The sequence below is a fragment of the Atta colombica genome, unplaced genomic scaffold, assembly GCF_001594045.1.
Source record: "Atta colombica isolate Treedump-2 unplaced genomic scaffold, Acol1.0 scaffold268, whole genome shotgun sequence".
Taxonomy (NCBI): domain Eukaryota; kingdom Metazoa; phylum Arthropoda; class Insecta; order Hymenoptera; family Formicidae; genus Atta; species Atta colombica.
The window spans coordinates 40,433-47,569 of record NW_017259368.1 but is presented as its reverse complement, the minus strand read 5'-3'; the positions used below and the strand labels follow the sequence as shown (position 1 = coordinate 47,569).

The 7,137-nt window shown below is 28.1% G+C and overlaps 1 protein-coding gene across 1 annotated transcript in view; it reads right to left on the bottom strand.

The window, feature by feature from the left end:
- Positions 1 to 1,509, bottom strand: part of LOC108689308 (UDP-glucuronosyltransferase 2B15-like) — a gene marked incomplete at its 3' end in the record, with an annotated part of 10,028 nt that extends 8,519 nt beyond the window's left edge. The window contains 1 exon segment of the mRNA XM_018196036.1: positions 1,236 to 1,509.
- Between the last annotated feature and the right edge of the window lie 5,628 nt (positions 1,510 to 7,137).

Genomic DNA, 7,137 nt, shown 5'->3' with positions numbered 1-7,137 from the left:
ATATATATATATATATACAAGTTTAAATATATGAATAAAAATATATTATACATATATAGATCAACAACATAGAGAATGAATTGTGTGATCCATATGTCAAAATGATCGATAAAAGTAAGAGAGAGAAATCATGGACGACTGCCAATCTGTATTTCTTTCCATTTCATTCAACAGTGTAGTGGGAGAGAGAATGAGAGAGAGAGTCACACTTTACTGCTTTATATTGCAATTGCTTCATTCTGCTCTTTGCCTTTGTTATTTATTGCATAAATTGATTTATTTTCTAACGTCTTACACCATCAGCAGGGACAATCGAACCCCATCTTCCCTTCTTGCTGTACGACTTTTCACGTAAAGCATTAGTTAATCATTTAAATTTCGATATCGATTCGATGTCGATTTCATTATCATTTCTGACCGAGCGTTGCACGCTCGCTAGGCATCGCGTCTCTGACGTCAGGAAATATCAGTATACGTAATAGATAACAAAGCTAAGAGCAGAATGATACGCAATTGCAGTGTAAAGTGTGACATTTTGTAATTGAAAAGTGTCTAGAGTCAAGGTTGATTTATATCTCTTTCATGTAAAACATTAATATTTTAGTCTAGAAATATACAGAAGTATACAGCATTGAGAAATTAATTATGTAACTTTCTCAAATATGGTTGATATAATAATGAGAGAAAGTGCTTGTGGAAGACCAATCTCTTTTTCATTCTCTCTCCTATTATATCGTTGAATAGAAAAAGATACAGATTGGCAGTCTTCTATGATTCCTCTCTCTTATCAATTATTTTGACATACGGATCATACAATCTATTCTCTATGTCGTTGATATAATATATATGTATAATATATTTTTATTCATACACAGAAAAAAATGATTCACGTATATTTTTATTCTTGAATGCTGTTTACTTTCATTTAAGTATAAAATATTCTCTTCAATTACAAATGTTCTCTGACATCAATAATAAATAGATTTATGTAAAGTATACTTTATTTTAAAAATTGTATTATTGTTTCTAAAATCATTATATGGTTCTAACATACTCAATCATTATTTACAAACTATTTATTCTTGGATTAAGAATTATAAATTTGAAAATTCGCTGACATGCGGCAAGAGTGTGTATAAGGGCCCCTCAGTAATATCAAGATGTCGGAAGTGAGTGAATGACGATTGACGGTGATTTTGTAAGTGTATTTTGTAACTTGCATTCGTGGAACATACCCCTAAATATGATTCAATCTTTAAAGATGAATAAAATATCCAGCTCGTCCTGTTTTTGTCAGTTATATTGCAAATGAGGATGCGCGAACAGACGACCGATTTTGTCACTGCGACGAAGAGGCGTCTATACACGCGGACAGATCTGTTATCTACAGTTAAATAAGTGAGTTGAGCAATGAATCCATCATGGCGGATCCGCATGTATATGCAGCCAGCGTTCTCTCCCATTGTGACGAGTTGACCTGTTTGCATTCTTATTCGCAATACGGCTAACGGAGGTTGGTAGAACAATTTCAACATTTCACTTGTTTTTGAGCTAACATTAATGCAGGATATAACCCAAGTTTGATTCAATTTTTCCTTGGGTTCTTGTATTTAGTGCACATTAAGAGGCAAGCTCTAAATATGGCACTTCATTTACAAAACTATCGACACTTACTCGTAACATTTCTGATATCTTGATATTAGTGAGAAGTATACTGGGGATTTGAAATAAATTGACAAAAGGTATCAGTGAAGAAAAAATAATGCTAATATAAGCGTATTTAATGTTGAACGAGTGCAACTTTAATCTTTTATTTAACAAAATTTGTTTTGAATTAAGAATAAAATTTATTTTATTTTATGAATAATTTATTGTTAATCGAAAATTGTTTATTCTTGACGCTACTAAGCATAAAATATTTTTGGATTAAAACATTTATACATTCTTTAAGAATTCATTTTTCGTGTGCATTTAAACATATACATACATATATAAACACACTGCTATATGCATATACATATGTATATATTAAATATATGTATATTTTATTTCGTATTAGTATCACTGTAAATAAATCTAAGAATTCAGAATACAAGGATTTTGATTCAACATCAATTAATAATAAAAAAGGAGCCTTATTATTAATACTATAAAAAAGGATATGTTAAGTCTTGAATGTTTTTAATACGAAGAAGATCCGAGATGTATGTACAAATTATATTAAAGAATTGTGGATTCGAATGACGATTATCATAGAAATACTCGTACAAAATAATATTATTAAAGATAATAAATATAAACATTGTTAAATAAGATATCAACATTCCGGGAATGAAGCAACAAAAATTGCATTTGTACATTAATACTTGTAAACATATATAACTTGATAAGTATGTTATACTCAAAGCTAGAATTCAAAACTAAATAATTATTTCATCAGATTTTGTGTGGTCTGTTAAAATCGCTCTAAAACCGTTTTCAAATTATATATGCTATAACTATAGTCTTTGTTGTTTAACTCCCGAGATGTCTCCATATTTTATTACTTTTGTCAGGGATGGAAAGTAATAAGTAACGATGTTATTTTTATAGTTACTAACTATAGTTTTATAGTTACTTATAATAACGGTTTGGTAAAAAATTATAACATCATTACCAAATTATTATTATAAAAAAAAAACAGTAAAAATAATAGTTTCTATGTTTTTCATTAATAAATATCATAAAACGAGATTTATTTTTGATAACAATTTGTCTCATATTCTCGATTTGGGTTTTTCCAAGATACATATAAATCGATACATTACTCAATTCCGTTTAAATTATCCTTTAATATGACATATTTAATAATTGATTATATTATATAATTTGTTTAACATTTCGAAACTTTTATATTAACTAAGAAACTAAAAATTAAAAAATTAAAAAATTTTTCTTTAGGCTCTAACATTCTTCTTTTCTGCATATATAGTGACCAATATCTATGATATAGATATGATAGATATCATGGATATCTACAGATATCTATGAAAATTACACAAAATTTAATTGTACATATATACATTATTAATTTTTCAGTGTCGCTATAACGATGACATACTTTGGTATGACATACTTTAATGACATACTTTAGTACGTACTCAATCCGATTCAATTGTAACTTTCATGAAAATGAATGTGTTGTAAAGAATACTTTTTTAATCGAAACACTGGATATTAAGAAACATAACATACTAACTAAGCACATGTATCTTTGGAAGCATTGGAAACGAAAAACCAAATATACCATTATATGCAATTCAAAAAAGTAGACTTTTAAAACGCTCAAAATTTAACAATTTTTGGATCACCAAAAATTGGTGAAAAATCATCACTGATAAAAAAAAAAATGAAAAAGCTTTTAAAGCTTGAAACTCTTGAGCCTCTACAATTGCGTAAACGTAGTTTGTAAGTGGTCATAGTTGTAACAATTTACCAATCACAGTCGGATATTCTCTTCATATTCAAGTGCAATTGATTAATTTTTACAACTACAACTACGTTTATAATTGTAGAGCGGGATTAATATTATTTCTGCATTCAACAGTCTGAAGCTCAATACAAAATTTTTTTTTAAATTTAATACTTTTACAAAAGTACAGTGTTTTATCTATAAAATGTCCTTTAAAAATTTCCATAGAAAAAAATTTTTCTTAGCACCGAATTACGCACCTTTGAAGCTAAACATGCATTTCTTATATTCAACGTTGAAATTCGGCAACAAATCGTTGCAAAAATTTTGTTATCTTCTCAATTCTGCAAAATTAAATTTATAATCAATCAAAAGCATATTAAACTACAAATTTCGAGAATTCCAAATCCTTTTTGCGATTTTAAAAATTTTATTATAAGAAATGCATGCTTAAAATCTAGTAATTGATCGATCAAGAAAAATCGTAAGAAAATTAAAAAAAAATATTTTGCAGATAAAATTTTGTACTTTTTGTAAAAGTATTAAATTTTTTAGAAAAATTTTCTATGGAATTGAAAACTATTAAATGTACACAATTTTAAAGAATCTAATAATGTGCTATTTAAGGATAACTAAACAGTAAAAATAAAGATTTTTGGAAAAATAGTCAAAAGCATATTAAAGTATAAGTTTCAATCTCGAAAATGCTTTTCTACTTTATAAGAAATAAAGGCTAAATAGCCAAACTTGGATCTTTGATATTGAAGCAATTCTATGTGAATTTATATACCACAATCCTTCAAACTGCGCATGGAATTTATTTTCAGATTTGAAACGTAATCCAAACAAGTCTAGAGCAGTAATATCATAAATTAAAATTGACTAGCAATTTATTAATAATGATGCTCGTAAGTATATCTTTATAATAATTCTTAAGCAACTTAAAACTATAAATAGTTTTATTGTAAGAAATATTACCTTGACCGGGAATCGAACCTAAAAGTCATGCATTGCGTGCGTAACATCCTTTATTTCTTGTTATGCGTTCATATCGTGGTTTAAAGTAATATTTTAATATTCTTCTTATTTTTTTGTCTATGATGATTTTTTACTAAGTTTCGATTTAAGAATTATGCAATTTTGAGCGTTTTGAGTATGTTCTTTAATTTTTGTTAAGTATGTGTGTACCAACATCGAAAGCAACATCGAAGAATTAATAATTATCGATATATGTTACCTACTCAACATTGCATCGAATAATTGTTTACATGCAATTTAATGTAAATTAAATGTATCAATTCAATCAATGTCAATAATAATTTATAATAGTAGGGAACTAATAAATGTTACGAGCCATGTACACATTTATATATACATTATTAATAGTTTATTTACAAATCTTCTTTTATTTTTTATGTATTATCGTATTCCTAAATTATCCAGCAAATGATATCATAATATTGTTAGTTCATTACCACAGTAGCGCAATCTCTCTTGGCAATTTTGATATTAATGTTGGCCAAAATGGAATGCGCATGCGTGAATAAGTAAGTTACTAGCGTTGCCATCTAAATTTCTTTCTCTTTCCATCCTTTTCTCACTTTATAAAAATTCCTCGCAAAATTCTCTAGATTTATTCGCATCGCAATCCAATGTTTCGTTGAAGTGAATTCGTTGAAGTGAGTAAGTACCATTGTAGGAATATATTGCAGCATATTAGAGCATGCAACGCGAGTAAACATAATATTGAAATGAAATAATTTAAACTTTATGAAAATTAATAACAATAAATTGTAAATATTTGACAAAAATATAGAAAAATTAGGAAAAATGTTAAATTAACTTAAAAATGTATATTTGTATTAAAGAAATATTATGTAATAATATACCCTAAATATTATCAGAAGCTGTTATAAAAGAAATTTATATACACATACGAATATGTGTTCAAAAAATTAGTTAAAATACAATAAATAAAAAGAAATCTTTTTTGCTCCATTTTCTATGTTATTTTTGTTCACATTTTTACTTTTTCACAAAAATTAGACAAATCTCTCCAGGTTTTTCACACAACATTTCATCAAATGGACAATACACGTAATACGTCCCTCTAAATTTCTACTCTGAACCAAATATGCTTGAAAGACAAATTTAAGTGGAACATTAAACGCTCATTTAAATAGAGAGAGAAAGAGATAGATAGATAGATAGATAGATAGATAGATAGATAGATAGATAGATAGATAGATAGAGAGAGAGAGGGGGGGGGGAGAGAGAGAGAGAGAGAGAGAGAGAGAGAGAGAGAGGAAAGGAGGAAAAAAAGGAGAAAAAGAGCAACTTATTTATTTTACGCATGCGCATTCCATTTTGACTAACATAAAAAAATCAGGAGAGTTGCGCTACTGTATATACTGCGTCATTACATAATGAGAGATAATTAATATGATAAAATCTGTTGATCGTAGAATGAAGACAAGAGGAAATAAATATACTGAGGCATTTAATCTTGAGATTTCATTTAAAGATTACGTAGAAGACTTTCAAGTTTACCACAACAATGTCGAGTTGCTTCATTTTAATGCTCCTTGTGTATTTGTATTGTATTTTAATCAGCCTCGTGACAACATCGAAACCATTGTCAATTTTATTAATAGATCCTTCCATCATGTCTGGACGATAAATTTGATGAAAGGATTGCTTCGCAAAGACCATCATGTACACGTAGTAAGCACACATGAGACTAAGATCAAAGATAAACTTGCGCAGAACTTGATGTACGATATAAATAAATGTTATGGAACTTGAAACGTTTTGAATATAAATTGATTATTTTAAATTTGTGAAACAAATGCGAAAGAATATAATCTTTCTGTTTTAAAATATTATATTATATTGAACGTATCTTAAATCATTAACTGAGTCCCCAATATATATTCATATTTCTATATATTTTTTTCATCAACAGTAAAGAATACTTATTATTTTCAGGTATTCGATGGTTTGATGAAAGTAATGAAGAATCTGAAGCGGATTATAATCCGGGAATGGGAACAATATAGTGCACTTTATATGATGTATTCTGCATATCAATGGGGAATTCGTGCACGGGACACAGTAAAAACTAAAGCAGCGAATAAACTTTTGGAAATAATCAAGACTATTGAGTTTGATATTATATTACAGGATATTACATTAAATGAATGTTTATTCGGATTGTGGAAGATAAGGATAAAGCAATTTCTTAAATATTAGTGCTTAATTTATTTTATCTATTTATTACAATAATTAGATTTAGCTATTTCTATTGTCTTTTTGTGGTTTTTCAGATTGCTAAAGATAAACCACCATAGGAGGATATATTTCGTATAGCCCTGCATCTTGGCTCAAAGATCTTATAGGAGGTCCAAGTTATCCAACTATTCGACCTTATGCATATTTACTTGCGAAACCATTTGTGGCAGAGAACTGGAATACTGTATGTTTTACTGTTGATGATTTTATACGACATTATTATTTCTTGCCTATTATGCAACAGCTTGCTGAGAAATATGTAGGTCACGCAATTAGACCATTTCATTACATGAAATAGAAAAATATGGTATTGCTATTGTATTACTTAATAGTCATTCTGCATTCGAGCATGGGATTCCATTGTCTCCAAACATTTTAGAGATTGCAGAACTGGT